This window comes from Macrobrachium nipponense, chromosome 3 (assembly GCF_015104395.2).
Source record: "Macrobrachium nipponense isolate FS-2020 chromosome 3, ASM1510439v2, whole genome shotgun sequence".
Taxonomy (NCBI): domain Eukaryota; kingdom Metazoa; phylum Arthropoda; class Malacostraca; order Decapoda; family Palaemonidae; genus Macrobrachium; species Macrobrachium nipponense.
In genome coordinates, this window is record NC_087202.1 from 16,343,950 (window position 1) to 16,366,449 (window position 22,500).

Below are 22,500 nucleotides of genomic sequence, written 5' to 3' on the forward strand. Positions count from 1 at the left end.
TTTAGTCAAAAAAGAGGGAAATAAGAATCTCGCACGATAATGTTACGATAAAATAAATTATAGGACTACGATTTCTCACGCCATGTTTAACGAAAAATATATACTTATAAATAAAAATAATTAAATAAAACATGAATTCTGACGGACCACCTGGCGATCGTTCACGGAACCCTAAGGTTCCGCGGAACCCCGGTTGACGATGGCTGATCTAACACAAAAATTATCTATTTGTTTCATATAAATAATAGTCACCTGTACGCCCCTAATAATTCAGTCCTATTATTATTTTGTCAAGCAAGCAACTGACTTCAATTATAGTAGGGGAGCCGGGGGCTAGTTGGCACCAAGGGTAAGTTGGCACACTCAAAATGACTTTAAAGTTTACCAATAGTTGACTCTAATACATATACTGTGTAATTGCCACGTGGTTCCTCAATTACCAGCAAAATTCTATACAGATAGAACGTAGGAGCTCGAATTTATGAGACAATTTTTTATTTTGATGGTGGTAAGTAAATATTTTAATCTCTGTTATTTGCTATAACATCTATACATTCATAAAGATTATTTTTCAATTATAGCATGGTTTTCCTTATGGTTTAAAGATTCTATACCATTAAAATTATTAATTCAAGGCTTCTTGGTGTGGACTGGTAAGCGTTTTTGTACCAAATGGTAGGGATGGGGCAAGTTGGCTCAAAATAAATGGGGCAAGTTGGCACACGTTATTTGATAATAATAGTAAGCCTATTTATTTATATATTTTACGTTTTGTTTCTGGATTTTTGGAAGGATAATGAGATTAGTGTCCTATCATTTCCTCCACATTGTTCTCACGAGTTGCAGCCCCTGGATTTTAGTGTTTATAGACATCTGAAGAAATGTGTTAACAGGGCATGTGATTCGTGGATGACTGGTAATCCAAGATCAAGTATGCCCATCTGTGACATTCCTGGTAAAGTTTCCTCGCCTTTACCTTTAGCTGTCACTTATTCTGATGTTTTCAATTGATTTAGGATTGATGGAATTTCAACTTTGAATTACAGACTATTTAGAGATTTTGATTTTACGGGTGGTTATGTAACAGATCGAGAGATGTCCATATATTTTTGGCAGACGGTCAGTTTCACAGTTTACAAGTCTACTCCTAAATACCAGTAGGGGTTACAGTCGGTATCTCGTTCGTTATATCTCAATGGTCCGGGCTGTGGGACTAATAGTAAGAGAAGGAGAACCACCCTAAGCATGGCATGGATTGACCAAGAAAGCCTAAAAAATACAATGTGCAAGTGGAATACAGTATTTACAAGTCTGGTATAAGACTAGCAGAGGTTAACATCAGGAGAGGGATCTTTCAAGGCTACTCACTGTCCCCACTACTCTTAGTAATAACCATGATTCCCATGGCAAAAGTACTCCAGAAGTTGGATGTGGGTACCACCGCATGAAGGGAGGCAACAGAATTAACCATCTGATGTTCATGGACGATATCAAGCTGTAAGGCAAGAACACCAAGCAAATAAATACCTTAATCCAGACTGTAACGACTGTATCAGTGGACATCAGGATTGAGTTTGGAATTGAAAAAATGTTCCTTGGTCAACACACAAAAAAGCAAAGTGACAAGGACTGAAGGGATAAAGTAACCCTATGGGAATAGCCTCAAACACATAGACGAGACAGTATACAAATACCTAGAAATAATAGAAAGAAAGGATATAAAACACCAAGAGATGAAGGACACGATCTGGAAGGAACATATGCAGAGACTTAGGCGATACTCAAGTCAAAACATGGGCAGTAATAGTAATCAGATATGGTGCAGGAGTAGTGGAGTGGACGAAGTGAACTCCGCAGAATAGACCAAACTAGGAAACACATGACAATACACAAAGCACTACACCCAAGAGCAAATACAGACAGATTATACATAATTTGAAAGGAAGGAGGGAGAGGGCTACTAAGCATAGATGACTGCGTCAACATCGAGAGCAAACCACTGGGGCAATATCCGAAAACCAGTGAAGATGAGTGGCTAAGGAGTGCATGGGAAGAAAGACTGATAAAAGCTGTCGATGATCCAGAAATGTTCAGACAAGAGAATGAAAAACAGAACAGAGGAATGGCACAACAAACCAATGCACGGGCAGTATGAGACAGACCAATGAACTGGTCAGCGTGGAACATGGCAATGGCTACAGATGGGAGAACTCATGAAGGAAATAGAAGGAATGCTAACAGCGGCACAAATTCAGGCCCTAAGAACCAGTTATTTCCAAAGAAGAATAGATGGAAATAACATCGCACCCATATGCAGGAATTACATTAGAAAAACGAGACCATATACGATATTCTAAGCGAATGTCTGACGATTGCACGGAACCATTACAAAAAGAGGGATGATTCAGTAGCAAAACCCCTTCTTTAGAACCTGTGCAAGAAACACCCGCTAGCTTGTAGTAGTAAGTGGTACGAACACCAACCAGGAGTGATAGAAAACGATAAGACAAAGATTCTCTGGGACTAATGTATCAGAACAGATAGACCTGACGTGCTGTTGATTGGCAAAATAAAATATAAAGTATCACTCATTGAAGTCGTAATACCATGGGACACACACCAGAGTAGATGAGAAAGATAGAAAAAAATCGATAAGTATCAAGACCTGAAAATAGAAAAAAAAAAGGATATGGGATATGCAAGTGGAAATTTTACCCATAATCATAGGGACACTAGGCACGATCCCAAGATCCCTGAAAAGGAATCTGGAAAAACTAGATGCCGAGGTACTTCCAGGACTTTTCCAGAAGAGTGTGCTACTAGAAACAGCGCACACAGTAAGAAAAATGATGGACTCCTAAGGACGCAGGAAGCAACCCGGAAATCCCCCAAACTATAAAAACCACCCAGTCTAATAGGGTGACTGTAATAGACCAAAAATAAGAAAAAATAATTATAATGAATACACGAAAGACAATATTATTACAAAGGTCTTTTTTTCCATGACTAAAACAGAACCTCTACATTTGTAACCAGTATACAATATAGGTAAATACACACACACACACACACACACACACACACACACATATATATATATATATATATATATATATATATATATATATATATATATATATATATATATATATATGTATATATATATATATATATATATATATATATATATATATATATATATATATATATATATATATATATATTATATATATATATATATAAGGTCCTTATATATATATACATATATATATATATATATATATATATATATATTATATATATATATATATATATATATATATATATATATATATGTGTGTGTGTGTGTGTGTGTGTGTGTGTGTGTGTGTGTGTGTGTATGTGTGTGTGAGAGAGAGAGAGAGAGAGACACACACAAAGAGCGAGAGCGTGAACAAGAAAGACTCTCAGTTACTCTGGGCAGGAGCATCTGAAGATTCTTCTTTACAAACGCACCAACTAACCTAGGTTCATAAATACCCGATAAAAAGACGACAAAGAAGGAAGAAGAGGCATCAGTAAATTACTTTGGCACTTTGCTGTGGCACTCAAGTGCTTCTTCCCGGTTGGCTACGTTTTTGCTATGTTTGATGAGAAATATATATATATTATATATATATATATATATATATATATATATATATATATATATATATATATAGTATATATATATATATATATATATATATGTATATATATATATATATATATATATATATATATATATATATATATATATATATATATATATATATATATATATACAAGCAAAGCCTTTGAACACACGGTCCTTTAGTAGCAGAAATATGCAAGTAAGGTTATAACAAAGCTCGTATAATCGACAGATGACATACAGATATCCCTGAGGATGGGTATTATAAAGGTACAGGTGCACCTGGAATCCAACACAGATGGAGAATTAGTGGATGTATCAAAAGAAAGGTAAATTTTTGAGAGGTTTTACAAACTATTATGCCTAACAGCTCGAAAGCAGGGAGGAGTCAATTAAAGGAGTTTACAAGGGAAGGGACTGACCACCAAAATTGACCCACGAGTGAAGAAGCTGGTTACATATTAATAAAAACACAGCAATGAATATATTCTCCTTTTGGTAAACAACAAAGAATTTGGCAAAATAAACGTTTTCAAATAACTATTAAACGTACGAACACAGAAAACAATATATAAAACAACTAATAAGTAATTAAGTCAGTGATTTTATTTTTAAGGTCATACTTGAACATTTTACTAATACGTTGCATATCTCCGTGATTCAGTTACACACACACACACACACACAACATATATATATATATAATATATATATATATATATATATATATATATATATATATATATATATACATTATATATATATATATAATAAATTTTTAGTGAAAGAATCAATAAAAGAATGTACGCAAAAGGAGGTACAAAATAATATGCTGTATTAAATTCAGCATTCCTAACATTTTTTCTTCTCCAACAATGGCTGAAGCAGAGAAACAATTCCTGTCTCAACAAATTGACGTTTCTCTATGAAGTTCGTCTTCACGTCAGATTTCACGGATGCTTTAATTAAAGAAGATTCACTTGTCATATAAACATCTTTTTATTCTCTTCCGTTACGTGAATCAAGAAGTTAAATTTTAATCGCAGAAATTCTAGGTAAAAATTATAAGGAATAAAAGTACTAGGTAAATAATAAGTAAATTTCCTAGTTTAATTGTTCTTGCAAAAGAAGACTGGTCTCGTCTATTGAAGCCATCACTTTAATTTTGTTTGATACAATACATAGTCACTGTTATATGAAAATATTATGAGCACCTTCAGTCTCACAAATATGAAATGAAACTGGCCTCCAATAAAGATAAGTACTGTTCTATTTCTAGCAGAGAACTGGAGAAGAATTTCATTTCTGTTTATGAAAAAGCTGAACTATTTCGTTCTCTCGCATTTACACGAGTATTCTTGAAACGGCCTGGATGATAAGTTGCATATTCAGCTAAAAAATTAGTAAACACGTTTACTCTTCTGGATGTATCTTATTTTTCCTAATGCACGAGAAAACCATACCCGTTTTAGTTTAACATTTCATTAAGATGAAATAAAATTGAACGATGAATATTAAGAGTCTAATTCATTCCTAAACTACAAATATTTGTTCACTGACCGCATTTCAGTTAGGAGAATATCAACTCGATTCTGGAACAAATGGACGATATATAGGTCAATAATTTGTACACAAACACAGAGACAGGGGTAAACAAGCACAGATACACTTCCGTACACAAAGACTCACAAACACATAAACCCCTTTGCTTCTGCTGCTTCTCCCGAGTTGTCTTTGTCACATTCTCTTTGTACTTGTACTGGGAGAACTTTGCTTGAGAAGAAAAAGACGGAGCTTCTTCTTATCCATTGTTTCGCTTCCCTCGTGGCTATATACGTTCAGATTACATTCTGTATCACGTTTTCTTTCTCCTGATTAAAGATATACATACATATATATAAATACACACACACACACACACACACACACACACAACACACACACACACATATATATATATATATAGATATATACTATATATATATATATATATATATATACTATATATATATATATAATATATATATATATATATATATATATATATGTATGTGTGTGTGTGTGTGTGTGTGTGTGTGTGTGTGTGTGGGTACTTCTTGTGCACTTGACTCTGGCTGTACCTAATCGTGAAAGCGATATTCACAAATATCACAAATTTATAAGTTCTTAAACCTTTTCCAGTGAGCAAGTTCGAGACGAATCTAAATGCAATATGAAACCGGAAAAATAACTGTATAATTTCTGTAACCTGGCATCGCACTGGAGGAACTGAGTAAATTAATACATTTGCATTGTTTATAGTTGAATGGGGGAGTAATGAGCAGGTAATCATTTGTTTGACTAATTAGGATATAAAGAGATGAAGCGTTATTAGTAGAAAAAAGTACGTTGATAAAGAATGCCGGGTGGAATATTAAACTCCAATTATTAAGTCCTTTCCAACTGTTTCGAAAAATCACCCCATTTAATAATAATAATAATAATAACAATAATAATAATAATAATAATAATAATAATAATAATAATAATATAAATTGCAGTAATAAGTGGTACGAGCACCAACCTGAGGGAGTGATAGAAAACGATCAGGCAAAGATCCTCTGGGACTATGGTATCAGAACAGATAGGGTGATACGTGCAAATAGACCAGACGTGACGTTGATTGACAAAGTCAAGAAGAAAGTATCACTCATTGATGTCGCAATACCATGGGACACCAGAGTTGAAGAGAAAGAAAGGGAAAAAAATGGATAAAAGTATCAAGACCTGAAAAATAGAAATAAGAAGGATATGGGATATGCCAGTGGAAATTGTACCCATAATCATAGGAACACTAGGCATGATCCCAAGATCCCTGAAAAAGAACCTGGAAAAACTAGAGGCTGAAGTAGCTCCAGGACTCACGCAGAAGAGTGTGATCCTAGAAACGGCACACATAGTAAGAAAAGTGATGGACTCCTAAGGAGGCAGGATGCAACCCGGAACCCCACACTATAAATACCAACCAGTTGAATTGGAGGACTGTGGTAGAGCAAAAAAAAAAAAATAATAATTATAATTATAATAATAAAATCATGTATTGTAGCTCAAGGCCATATACAGATATAAACAATAAATAAAATTACGGTACACGGATAAGTTATAGTAATAAGCGATTACACTCAAACAGTTGCTCACAAGAACAGTAATAACAATTAACTATATGAACAGTGTTGACAATAATGAGAATAATAATTTCCCTTCAGAAACCATTGGCAGATACAAATTTCTAGTATGGTTTGCTATACATATTTACGTAGAAGTTTTATAATTAACTGTTCAGAAAGTCTACAGTCACTGTGCATTTTCTGAAAATCCTATTTATGAATGAACGTAGAATTGTTCATAAATAAAAGGACTGTCTCACTGGTGTTATGGTAGAACTAAAGCATAACTAATACATATGTTGTTGCTATAGAGGTGAGTTAGTTTAAATTCATTTGATAAGTATATATTCTAAATGACGGGATATCGTTACTTTAACGAAACTGATGGAGATTAATTATAATTTTTCAGATGAATGTATTGCTATCTATAAATATTTCTTTATTTTCTTTTAGTGGAGAGAGAGAGAGAGAGAGAGAGAGAGAGAGAGAGAGAGAGAGAGAGAGAGAGAGAGCCGATTCATCCAAAATACGAAGATCATCGGGAAGGCCCCTGATGCCCGTCGCTTACGCCTGCTGGAGGTGCTTCTCATCCAGGAAGTAAAACCTAAACTAAATACGACGCAGGAAAAATTTCTCCTCCCTACGAGTATGAGAAGACCTGCCATCAACAATGACACCACCGAGCACGACAACTCCTCGGAAAACAACGCCCCCGAACGAGATACTCCTGCAGCCAACGATAATCAAGTTAGCCGTGACGTCCCGCAGCGTAACGAAACGCCCATCAACGTAATCGCGCCGCTAGGGAGGTCTAGGCGGCTGCAGGACCTACAGCAACGCAACCATCAACGCGGGGAAAGTGGCTTGAGATCTGGTTCAAGCCACCAATGAAAACTAAGACTTACCGCCACCAGCCAATAATAGATCAGCATGGGGCAGACCCCCTGCTGTCAACTCCAAATATAAACGAGGACGGACACCACTCCAAGATCAATCCACCCTCAGCTTCCCAGCCCGAGGATGTCTGGCAGCACCAGACGAAAGCTCGCTTCAAGAAAGAGAGAGAGAGAGAGAGAGAGATATCGTTAATGACTTTGATGACAACGGTATCATAGTTTATCTGTAAAATTCAAATATATACACCAATTTTGACTCCATATTTGATCATGACCTCTATAGGCGCTCTACTAGCCTGTCTAAGTAGCACGGAAAAAGCCGGAAAATAGAGAAGAATCTCTACAAGTGTAACGCTGCTGAAGTAGCCATTACTTTTAATAAAGTATGCTTGAGAGAGGGTCTGCTTCCTAAGCAATAATAATAATAATAATAATAATAATAATATAATAATAATAATAATAATAATATCGAGAACATCGCATGATGATCGTCTTCCGAGCAAAACAAAATTAAGACGAAATAAAGATATACAGAATAAAGCCACTTGTGACCCATGTACCATTTCTAAGAGCTTCCTATCGTCAATAAAAGAGGGGAAATGTACTAAAAGAAACCTTACAACTTACCAAGGGATTTTATTTGTATTTAAGCAATTGGAAACTAGGGGCCATTAACTGCGTAAGGGATTTTTCGGTATTAGTTTAATACTGACTGCTCTATAATGATGTTGCACAATCAAGATAAACCTTTTTCTGAAGATGTAATCATGTAGAAATGGAAACTTAACACATACACACACACACACACACACACACACACACACACACACACACACACACACATATATATATATATATATATATATATATATATAATATATATTATATTATATACAATATATATATATATATATATATACTACCTCTATATATATATATAATAATATATATATATATATATATATATATATATATATATAATATCTATATATATATATATATTATTATAATACTATATAATACTATATATATAATATATATATATATTATATATATATATATATTATATATATATATATATATATATTTATATATATTTATATATATGTATATAATATATATATATATAATATATATACTATATATATATATATATATATATATAATATATATATATATTATAATATATATAAACTTTCCCTCTTTCATTAGTAAGAATTAATCATGAACTAAGTGATACTAAATTTATCGGGAAATACATGGTAGTAGCTTGTACTTACAATATATAGGGAATAATAAAAAAAAAAGTGACTGAACGTTAACTATAAAGATCGGTTAAGCCCTTCTTAATCTAAAATGTAGTGTACAAACATGCTTGCCCAAAGTGTAACTCTGGGACATATATGGGATCTACGAAACAGTTACTGAGGGTCAGAATCGATTCTCATTGTGGAATGAGTTTCTGCCTATGAAATTGGCTCTCCAACCCTGAGCATTCGAAAATAGAACCATGGAAAATTTAGCAAAATCATCGAAAGAGATGATTTTTTTCATCATATAGCAAACTAAAAACCTTCTCGAACCAACCATTCTAGACTCGTTGTTTCCATCTAGTCGTATCTTAGCTAGCATGTCTCCTTATACATTTTCTTGTGTCATTCAGTGTTTCTTTCTCTAAACTGAAGGTTGGTCTGAGCTCTTAGCTTTTGACTTTTTTTAAATTCTAAATTTGAGTCTTTTTACTGTTTTATGATTTTTAACAAATTCAAGATTGCTTTATAACCTTATCATATTTATTGACAGATTCCCAAAAGATGTAATTAAGTTTATCTTACAAAATGTCGGAATAAAGAAAAGACAAAAGAGAAATTGACCTGTTTCCTTAGTTAACCCATGATTTCATGCATATACATGCATAGACGTATATATATATATATATATATATATATATATATATTATATATATATACTATATATATATATATATATATATATATATATATATATAAATATATATATATATATATATATATATATATATATATATATATATATATATATATATATACATAAAATTTCGTATGCATCATTTTATGTCGCTTGCATTTTCATCTTCCGAGAAAGTAACAGCATGGTAGTGTCCGGGAACATTAGTTTGAATTCGTTTTGCTGTCAGATAAATCGGTTTAGATTGATTCGTCGCACTGGTTATAAACTCGCAACCTTTACAACTTTCAGAAACCTCTTCTCAGGTCATAGTGAGTACGATAGAACGCCATTAGGAAACTCCTTTGGAATCCCCTTAGGGTTCGCTACCAAGTATTAGCGCTAGTGGCAGCATCTTTGATAACACCTGTGTCACCCCAAAACGACATCCTTCAGATAAGACCAGGAAGATGACCGTCCCTCAAGTCTATTGTAAGAGTCCCTATCCAGTTCCTTATAATGACCTTAAATGTTTTGTAGCTGTCACTTAGCGCCTCACGCATTTGGTCAGACCATCGAAAACATCCAAGATGGCGACTGCCCTGATGCGGATAAAATCACTCCTAGTTGCCCTGAAAAGTCAGTTAGGTAGGAAGTCTTGTCACGATACCCTACCTCTGTAAGTCTCTCTGGACCTAGTTGTCCATAACGAGTTTAGAGATACTTAAAGGGGCCAGCTCCGCACTCCATCGGTTTGGTGCCTTAACAGAAGACTTATGCAAGAAGTCTACAAGTCCTTCTTGGACGTACACTAAAGTGAGCTTTCCTGTATACTTCACTCCATACACTCACTACGGCCTTGCGTGACCAGATTACTTAATTTGCAGTCTACCTACTCTATTCATTGGTAGCATAAAGGTATACGTTCCTCGACGACAAATTCTACTTCCTCATCCTACATCTGAGTTCAAGTCCACCAACTCATCAGGCAAAGTGCCGAGAACAGTATTCTCGATTTGCGGTCAGTGTTTATCACTCAGTCCCTATTACTATAGCCTCCACCATATTCCCAGATTCTCAATTCATTTTGAATTTTGTCTCCCTATTATATTCCAGTGAAAAGTGACCTTTTATTTTAGTTTCAAATATATTTCGTGTGACAAGCATATTCGAGTAAATCTCTGCTTGAAGTCATAGTGTAAATTACATAATGTTACTTTTGCGCTTAAGCCACTAGTAGCATAAATTCTTGCAAATTCTTGACGTCAGTCATTACGACTTTAACTGTCTTACAAATTTACCGGCATCCTTGTTGTGTCCATCTGTGTGTCAAGCAATGGTGTTTTTGAACCATGTGCCAAGTGTCTTATTCCCCAAGTGATCATATTTCACGATAAGAGTGGTACGATTACCTGATTTTGTGCCAGATTCGTCGTCGGAAATCCAACTTACTCTTAGAGCGTGTTAATCTTAGAAATTGATCAATGCCACAGGGTTTTCTAGCAGCCCCTGTAATATGTTTGCATTTTAAGTGAAATTATACTTTATTCAAGTGTTTTCTTGAACTAAACTCGTAGAATAGTATATTTTCACTACATTACCATTCTGTTCTCTGGCCCTTCTCTCTCTCTCTCTTTCTCTTTCTCTCTTTCCTCTCCCTAACACCCCTTGTACTCTCTCTCTCTCACGCTCTCCCTTTCCTGTTAGGATAGTTGCTTCACTAACACTGCCCAGTATTTTTGACATTTTACATATATTTCACCCCCTTCTTAACTGGTCCTCGCACAAGCTACCTATCGGGGACTGAACTTGGACATCAAGGGTATCGGGGTATCGCCATTCATTTGAGAGAAAACTGTGGGTTTGACACTAATATCTGTCGTTTTCGGTTATTTCTATGTCACCCCTTTCCATCCCAACCCCTTTGGTACCAGTGATGTCTTACCTCCACAGTAATACCGGAAATGATGTATGATATATTTGTAGAGTTTATTCAGTTATTACATCTACTGGCAGAACCAGCCCTATTTCAGGGGAACCGTTCCCACCCCAACCCCTTCGGTGCCTTTTGGTTCTAGTAATATCTGAACGCCCGCAGTATAACAAATTTGGTTGAAATTGCCCAATGCGCTTCAGAGTTATACCGGAACATACACACATATACATAGTAGACATAGACATACATACACCTATTATATATATATATATATATATATATATATATATATATATATATATATATATATATATATAAATGTTGAGCCACAAATACCGTTTAATATCCGAATTCAACGCTCCGAAAGGGTTAAACGATTAATCCCCTAAAGGAAAAATGCGGAGTCTTCAAACCAGATACCTGGGAATAGAGTGATTGCTACCTGTTGCATGCAAATGCGCAAGCAATAACTTATCCCATTATCCTTCCCAGCTCAATTTCTTCCCAAAGGTTTAACGCACGACTACGCACTTACTCAGATTAAATAATGAAATAATGTGCTGTGTAAGCTCCCTCGCACCGAAAGACTGACGAATGGAGTCGATAAGCGGTAAACAATATTTTATTTTCTATCCGTCCTCTTCATTCATCGGAAATTGAGATATCTGGCCAAAATTGTTGTGGTTAATGGAAATGTTATGCATCATGCATGGCAATGGACTGAGGAGGAAGGAATTTGGTAAATGGGAACAACAGTCTATTCTTAGTTCTTAATATCTTTTTGCTCATTAACCCTGGATCATAAATTTCAATGAATCTGATTACATATATATATATATATATATATATATATATATATATATATATAATATATATATATATATATATATATATATATATATATATATATATATATATATATATATATATATATATGATATATATATATATATATATATATATATATATATATATATATATATATATATATATATATATATAATATATATATATATATATATATATATATATATATATATATATATATATATATATATATATATATATATATATATATATAAATATATATATATATATATAATATATATATATATATATATAATATATATATATATATATATATATATATATATATATATATATATATATATATATATATATATATATATATATATATATATAGAATACCACAGGAAGATGACAGACAGAATTTCAGTACTGAACTCTTGCCTGTTATTTCTCTGTGGTAATCGCTTATGTACTTATGTAGTGAAATCAAGCGCATGTGCTGTGATTTTTTAAGGATATATATATATATATATATATATATATATATATATATATTATATATATATATATATATATATAATACAAATCAGCTAACATTCACGAACCAATGGTTTGAGAACGACCGATTACAATAGTGGAAATAACAAAGAAATAACGAACTCTGAGGCCACCACTTGCCTTCCTTAATTAATGTGTGACAAGGCTGCTCTCTAAATGTCCCGTTGGGAAAGCTTCAATGAAGTTAGATTTCGGACGTGGCGCTGTTCCCTCAAGGGGCCTAAAGCATCTTGAGCGTAATCTATGTCCTTGTGGCAAAATAGGGTGAAAAATTTATTATTTACACGTGGATTCTTTTTGACCTTCTGATTTGTTAAATTTTAGGGGACACTATAAAAGAATTTATGATTTTGCGCAGTCACCACTGATACGCCATGAAGTTAAGTATCAGTTAAGTACTTGAAGGCTCACTAATTAACTTAAGCACTAATTATATTCATATAACGTCACTTAATATAGTGCAATCAATGGAACTGACTGGTTACTTGAATCATTCACAGTTAAGAAACCTTAAAATCAAAAGGGTATTGAGAGCACATATTTAGTCACGGAAATTACTGATTATCATAATTCCAACCACATTGACAATCTAACATAACTTTCCTTCGCAGGGTCACGTACAAACATTTGCGCAAGGTATCGTAATTTTCTTATTTTTACGACACACGTTGGGCACTCACGAATACTTCTGTTACGACCGGGACCCGGTTACGGCCCACGCGTACGACGAACATAAGCGGGAGTGTCGTAACAAGAGAGATTTTAAGCGGTCGAGAGAGAGAGAGAGAGAGAGAGAGAGAGGCGTGTCTGAGAGAGGGGGAAACGTAGAAAGACACTCTCAACGACGTGTATCAACTGCCTCCATACAGGCGATGAGAAACACTGGCGCCAGCAAAGCGAGTAAACGACCCATGGGTACACCACTGTTGTTTTGGCATCCCCTCCTCTTATAACCCCCCCCCCCCCCCCCCTTCCAATCTTTTCCCAGATGGGCCACTCCCAAACACTATTCCCCTTTTCCTCCTGCCTTGACTTTTCTCTCTCTCTCTCTCTCTCTCTCCTCTCTCTCTTCCAAACCACGACACGTGTTCCGCATCACCGTTTGCCCCGTCACGTCTCAACTACGTAGGTCTATCCTTTTCTCCCACACTCAGTTCCCTCCCAGAGGCGACCATTTTCTTCTTCTTCTTCTTCTGGTTTACCGATGCTATTTTCAAGAAAGAACCTCCTCTCTCCTTTTACTCTTCCCTTCATACTCCCCTACCCACCCCACCCTAGATAGTGTCATGGTTCCTAAATCATTTGCTGCAGACCCATAATTCTTTTTTAAAAGGATGAACTGTAAACTCTTGTTTGTACACCGTCAAAAAAAAAAGGCAATAGAAATTATGGCCATGAAACACCAGTATTCCCGAAAACGTTTTGCGCGCCACAGAGGCAAAAAATAATAATAATAAATAAAAATAAATGAAAATAAATATTTTTATTTACAAGAACGCCTAGTCTACGGAAGAGAAAAATGTTTATAAAGGCAACAGGTCATTTCCTGAGTGTTTTATGCCTTCTGACGTCATAAAAGTCACTTTTGGTGGTGTGACCGGGCTGACATGTTTCTCGTTGGCTTTTGTCTATTTTTTCTTTTCCCTTTTTCTGTAATAACGTACTTTTTTTATGTATTCTTCGTGCTACTAGAACATTTGGACAAAGCGATGGGAATATAATATTTTTTTGAGTCACGCTTGCATTTGTATACTACTCATATGATTGATAATTATAACTGATATACGTAAAAAAAAAATCAAATTACCAACCAAACAGAAATTTATCATTGTGATACGATGGGAAATGTTTACTGCCATAAGCTAAACACCCATCATTATATAAATCATCATATTTTCCATTACAATTTCCTTATGAATAAAAGGCATTCGTTTAAGAGCTATCATATTAATTAGCAAATTAATTTACTAAATCTTACACTCACACATGCTCTCTCTCTCTCTCACACACACACACACACACACACACACACATATATATATATATATATATATATATATATATATAATATATATGATATATATATATAGAGAGAGAGAGAGAGAGAGGAAGAGAGAGAGAGAGAGAGAGAGAGAGAGAGAGAGAGAGAGAGAGAGAGATGAATCCATCTGTTTTACAATGCTGAGTGAACAACCAGGATTTCATTTCATCTTTTTTTACCTTCTGTCAAGTGATCCACGTCAAATAAATTTAATTTTTTATATCTTCATCATTTCATTTATTGTCTTCAAAAGAGCAGACCATAATTTGCTCTGATGATTTTCATGGCTAATATTAAGCTCCATATATCCTTGTGTTTTATTATTCTATTTTTGCTACAACGTCATATTTTCCCTGTATATCTTTACTACCTATTCTTCTCTACACATACATACATGCATATATATATACGTATGTGTGTGTGTGTGTGATTATGGTAATGAACTAAAGTCAACTGACCGCTAGTGAAACGAAGTACTGAAATGTTAAGACGTTTTCGTCTTAATGCTAAGAATGTCATTTTTATGACAATGAATTATTTTAACTCTCTCTCTCTCTCTCTCTCTCTCTCGCTCTCTCTCTCTCTCTCTCTCTCTCTCTCTCTCTCTCTCTCTCTCTCTCTCTCTGTGAGAAATATAAGCACTAGTATTTGGCATAAGTCCCAGGTTCAGGGCGAATACAATGCATCACTAATAGAAAAGAAGTAAGTGATTCATCTTCAGCCATGACTTCTCAACAAAATTAATTAGCCTGACGCTGCACAAAGCTATCTCAGATTAAGGTAATAATAATAATAATAATAATAATAATAATAATAACTAATAATAATAATAATATCCTTTATTTTAGCTCAGGGCTTTATACAAAGATAGAAAAGGTAAAACTATGCAATAAAAAATGTATAGACACGAGATAATGTTGTTTTACATTTGTGAATAATAATAATAATAATAATAATAATAATAATAATAATAATAATAATAATAATAATAATAATAATAATAATAATAATAATAATAATAATAATAATGATAATTCAACTCCTTTTTTTGTTAGAGAACATAGGCAGATACAGAATTTAAGAGAATTTGCTAAAAAGGAAAAGTGAACAGTAATCGAGTTCTGATAAGTGAGAACTTTTTTTAACCTTAAAATAAAAGATGAAGTAACAGAGAAAGCTTTGACTTGTGTTGTTCAGTATATATTGAAACAAAAGAAATTTGACACGTCATAACCACAATAAAAATGTATAAACCAAAGTCTGAGGGTTAAGCTCAGAATAATTTGTGATAAGTACAAGGTCTCAAAAGCCTCGTGTAACATCTTGTAATAATACAATAATGTTAAATTAACCTAATGTCTGTATCTAAATAACTATTGTTCTTCATAAAATATTTCTCTTTTGTTTCACATGGTGGTGACATTTGAATGTCCAGTCATTTATGAGATATTTTGGGAGGTGACTTCAATAAAAATGAAATATTAAGTAATTCACATATTTTTCTCTTTTTATCTCAAGATCTGTAAACCCTATTTACGATATATATGAATTGAATTTAAGAATGTTGGCGCTGTATAGCAACGCCATAAAATACTGATAATTTTTTGCAATTTAGCATACTGCCTTCAACGATGTCAAATATCACCAATAAGTAATAAAGAAGAAAAACATTCAATTGATTACAGCTAGTTCTCTCTCTCTCTCTCTCTCTCTCTCTCTCTCTCTCTCTCTCTGCTTGGGGAAATATACTTGTTATATGTTGTAAGTAAGTGCATTAATAAATCAGGGAGGTAAATATCTCTCTCTCTTACAAATAGCTATTGATAACAGTAAAGAGCAGTCTAATGATAAGTCTCTCTTCTCTCTCTCTCTCTCTCTCTCTCTCTCTCTCTCTCTCTCTCTCAACTAGTTCAGGATAATAAATGCTACCGAATTTAAAAAGTATGAACGCTTCCGCGACCCCCCCGCCCCCCTCTCTTTCTCTCTCTCTCTTTCTTAACTATTTCAGGACAATGCTTTCGAGTGAAACACAAGCGATAACATATATCTCTCTCTCAAATAAGTAGCTCAGGAATATATATGCTATCGAATTTAAAAAGAGTAATAACACCCATCCACCCATCTCTCTCTCTCTCTCTCTCTCTCTCTCTCTCTCTCTCGCTGACCCCTGGTGCCTCCGCTTGGCAAGAATTCAACGTACAGTAACAATGTTAGAATACCAGAGAGCGGGTATTTCTGTAGGCGAAGCCTTAAAACTCAAGCTACCCGAGAATTCGGCCGCCGAAAAAAAAAGGCATCTACAAAAATAGGCAGCTCAAAGGCCCACTGCAACCCGACCAGTTATTTCCTATCGGAATCTTTGCGTTTAGTATTTCTTTTTATTTCCTTTGATTAAATTTCCTGAGATATGTTCGATTGATCGTGTTTCCCTTTTTTATTTTTTTTTTTATTTAATCTTTCCCTGTCTTTTGAGGGGGCGGGGGCTTGCTGTCAAGGATTCAGTAGGGATGGTGGATAAATGTTTATCTTTTGTTGGAAGCTATTGCATGTAGGATTTATGGTAAACACACACACATATATAGTCAATTTTATAATCGACAATTTTACTGCCATCATTGACACTGGGAAACAACTGCGTCTGTATGCATCCTGGAGCTAAAATGGTCTAGTATTATCATATTTTTAGTAATTATGATCAGTGTATATATATATATATATATATATATATATATATATTATATATATATATATATATATATGGCAAATTATACATATCCCATTCACGAGCACAAAATACGTTTATATGTTATATAGTTTACATGACTTACGACCAAAAACTCCACTTTTGTAATGAGTTATTTATCCCTTGAAATTAAGTATTTACCCCCTAACTTCGGAAAATATTTTCCTTATATATGCAGTAATAAGTTTGAATATGTGTATGCATGCATGTATACTATTTAGTAATTTTCCACTGGTCCTCTTAAAATCATTTTAATGTATATGTTGGAAAATGCATGGTACGCCTTTCTGTCTGTCTGTTCTGATAGCTGTAAGTGTATACATATATGCATGTATGTATGTATGTAAGCAAGTATATATGTAATTATCAACAATTTAAAATTGTTTATCTAACATATTTCATGCATACGTGCGCACAGGTACGTACATATATATGTATATAACTTGTCCCATTTAAACGACTTTTTACCTTAACCAAATCGACTTCTGGTATCAATCACGTATCTGTGTTGGTGGTATATATATATAGAAAGGAACCTCACTGAGCAGTGGCTGTAATAGCGTCTCTAGAAATAGTAATTTATTCTAGTACTTTAGCCATGGGGAGTACTGGGATGGCCAGAGCCTTGGTTTCGTATCAGCTGATACAATGTATCGATTTTAATATTTGCTCCCTTATTTGAACATATTTAGAGTTCATAAATGTGATTCACGTTGGTTTGTATTAATTGATAATAATGATGATAATAATTAATAGTAATAACATTATTATTATCATTATTATTAGTATTATTATTAGTGGTAGTAGTACGTAGTTTCAATTAACATGATCATAATAATAACATATGCTAATTTTCATTGTCAATAGTAGCAGTCTTAGTAGTATAATTAATGCCATAGAAATGACCCAAATAATAATAATAATAATAATAATAATAATAATAATAATAATAATAATAATAATAATAATAATAATAAATAATAATAATAATAATAATAATAATAATAATAGGGAAGATTTTTCTATATTAAAAGAAATAAAGCCAAGAGCGATACTCCTAAAAGAACAAAAAGAACTAATTGTACTCTCGAGGCCTATCACACATTTGAAGAGCCTACGCGTGCGAGAATTTCTGTACGTAGGCAACGCCTGAGCTATGTGAGACCTGTGATTGGTGGAAATCACGAACTATGTGTAACTTCTCATTGGCTGATCGTTTTGGAAGAATTTAACTCTAATGAAAAGGATAAATAATGATTGGGGAGGATATATATATATATATATATATATATATATATTATATATATATATATATATATATATATATATAATATATATATATATATATATACATATTTCGAAACAGCCTATATATGTATGTATATATATATATATATATATATATATATATATATATATATATATATATATATATATATATATATATATATATATATATATATATATATATATATATATATATATATATGTATATATATTTCTTTTCCTCAAAGATCCTGAAGATGTGTTATCTGGTGAAGAAGTCACATTTTTGCATGATAAGGACACCATGTTTCAAGGCTCTTCAGACGCAGGGGCTGCTTCGAAACAGTGGTATTGATTTCTTCTCGCCAGTGAATTTCCTTAATATGTGTGAAAATATTCGTAGTAACTTAAAGTATCGTGTTGAAGCGCGCCCAGTGAACTATGATGATATACTAAGTTCGATGACCTGTGAAAATTGACCGAAGTGCTCAGGGAAATGGAGTTTGAGTCTCAGCTTTTTTTGCGATTTACTGAAATCATACCCTTCAAGAATGAAGGCTGTGGTACAGGCAGATGCAGGCCACACAAAATATGAAATACTCAGAGAGAAACTTAAATAAATACCTGTTCTGAATTACTTTTGTTTTTGTCCATATCAATTTTAGTTTATATTGGAAAAGGGGGGAGGGCCCTAATTTCGAAACAGCCTATATATATATATATATATATATATATATATATATATATATATATATATATATATATATATATATAATATATATATATATAATATATATATATATAATATATATATATATGTATATATATATATATGATTATAATCATTTAGCACGTGATTCATTTATCACACACATCCAAAGGTGAAAAATAAGAGACAGGGTGTAGGTCCTGACCGGTTTCGGCTTCATTTTCAAGCCATTGACAATGGATATATATATTTTATATATATATATATATATATCCATATATATATATATAAATATATATATATATATATATATATATATATATATATATATATATATATATATATAAATATATATATCCATTGTCAATGGCTTGAAAAATGAAGCCGAACCGGTCAGGACCTACACCCTGTCTCTTATTTTTCACCTTTGGATGTGTGTGATAAATGAATCACGTGCTAAAGTGATTATAATCAGCTATATATATATATATATTATATATTATATATATATATATATATATTATATATATATATATATATATTATATATATATATATAGATATATCTATATATATATATATATATATATATATTCTTATATATGCTATATATATATATATCTAGATATGTATATATATATATATATATATATATATATATATATATATCTATATATATATATATATATATCTATATATATATATATATATATAATATATAGATATATATATATTATATATATATATATATATATATATATTATATTTGATTATATTAGATATATATATATATATATACTATATTATATATATATATGTATAGATTATATCTATATATATATATATATATATATATATATATATATATATAGATATATATATATATATATATATATCTTATATATATATATATATATATATCATATATATAATAATATATATATCTATATATATATATATATATATATATATATAATAGATGATAGAGATAGTATATCGCATATAATATATATAGATATATATATCATATATATATATAGTATATACTATATAGATATATATATGGAGTATAGATATGATATATCATATATAGTCGATATAATCGTTATATATATATTAAATTACTTTATATCTAGATATAGATATACTATATATATATATCTATATATAGATATATAGATATATATAATATATATATATATAATTAATAGATATATAGATATATATATATATATATATTATAATAGATATCTAATATATATAGATCTAATATATATATATGATATATCTATGTTTATATATATATTATTTTTATAGATCTATATATATATATATATATATATATATGATCTAGATATCTATATATATAGAATAAAATACAAATCATATAGTCTCTTATCACCTAGGAATAATATATATATATCTATATATATATATATCTATAATACTATATATATATATATAATATATTAAAGATAATATTATATCTATATATAGATGCTATAATACTATATATTATATTATTTATAAATTATTTTAAGAGATATATATATATATATATAGATATATCATATATATATCACACTATATATATTATGACGTCCACACCAAAGGCATGATATGGTTGATATATATTTTAGATATATATATATATATATATATATATAATACCATTGTCAATGGCTTGAAAATGAAGCCGAAACCGGCAGGACCTACACCCTGTCTATTTTTCCCTTGGAGTGTGTGATAAATGAATCACGTGCTAAAGATTATAATCATATAAAATAATAATATAATACATATATAATAATATTTATATATAAATATATATATATATATATATATAAATATAATATAATATTATTAATATATATTAATATAAATATATAGGCTGTTTCGAAATTAGGGCCCTCCCCCCTTTTCCAATATAAACTAAAATTGATATGGACAAAAACAAAAGTAATTCAGAACAGGTATTTATTTAAGTTTCTCTCTGAGTATTTCATATTTTGTGTGGCCTGCATCTGCCTGTACCACAGCCTTCATTCTTGAAGGGTATGATTTCAGTAAATCGCAAAAAAAGCTGAGACTCAAACTCCATTTCCCTGAGCACTTCGGTCAATTTTCACAGGTCATCGAACTTAGTATATCATCATAGTTCACTGGGCGCGCTTCAACACGATACTTTAAGTTACTACGAATATTTTCACACATATTAAGGAAATTCACTGGCGAGAAGAAATCAATACCACTGTTTCGAAGCAGCTCCTGCGTCTGAAGAGCCTTGAAACATGGTGCCTTATCATGCAAAAATGTGACTTCTTCACCAGATAACACATCTTCAGGATCTTTGAGGAAAAGAAATACTCCACTAGTAAGCACAGTTTCTCTGAAGTATTCGCCATTCTATGACTGTCCTTTTTCTTTGATGATCCACATTATCCGTTTGGCTGTGAAACAGAAAAATTCCCAAACATTCAGGAAATTTCACAGCTTGGCGATACACAATTGTATTTTTGCACGGTGAATGTCCTATTCGCCGTGAATGGAATAGTAATGGATTAGAAATGGCTTTCATTTGTTCACAGGAACAAGACGTAAGCAGTCACAACTATGAAGATTCCCTTTCAACTTTTTTATGATAAAGCGAACGATAGTCTCTAACACGTTTTTTCTTTGCCTTGAAAAGGTCCTCTGATTTTCAAATTTTCTCATCTGGTTATTTCTATATTTTACAAGATACCATTCTACAAATTGTGAAAACAGGTATATATTCATTTTTATTATCCTTTGTATACTAACACTGTAGTTTTTCTCT

At 32.0% G+C, this 22,500-nt stretch overlaps 1 protein-coding gene across 3 annotated transcripts in view; it reads right to left on the reverse strand.

Annotated features, from left to right (window-relative positions):
- LOC135221642 (zwei Ig domain protein zig-8-like) overlaps nucleotides 1-13,844 on the reverse strand; it is a 109,214-nt gene extending 95,370 nt beyond the window's left edge. Inside the window, exons 1-2 of one of the 3 annotated variants that reach the window (XM_064259327.1) lie at nucleotides 13,605-13,844; nucleotides 13,045-13,172 (exon numbers count right to left, since the gene is read on the reverse strand). The gene's annotated coding sequence lies outside the window, so the exon portion shown is untranslated. Of the gene's footprint in view, nucleotides 1-13,044; nucleotides 13,434-13,545 lie in introns of all 3 variants that reach the window. The other 2 variants (XM_064259326.1, XM_064259325.1) reach the window with 2 other exon arrangements.
- Nucleotides 13,845-22,500: the final 8,656 nt, after the last annotated feature.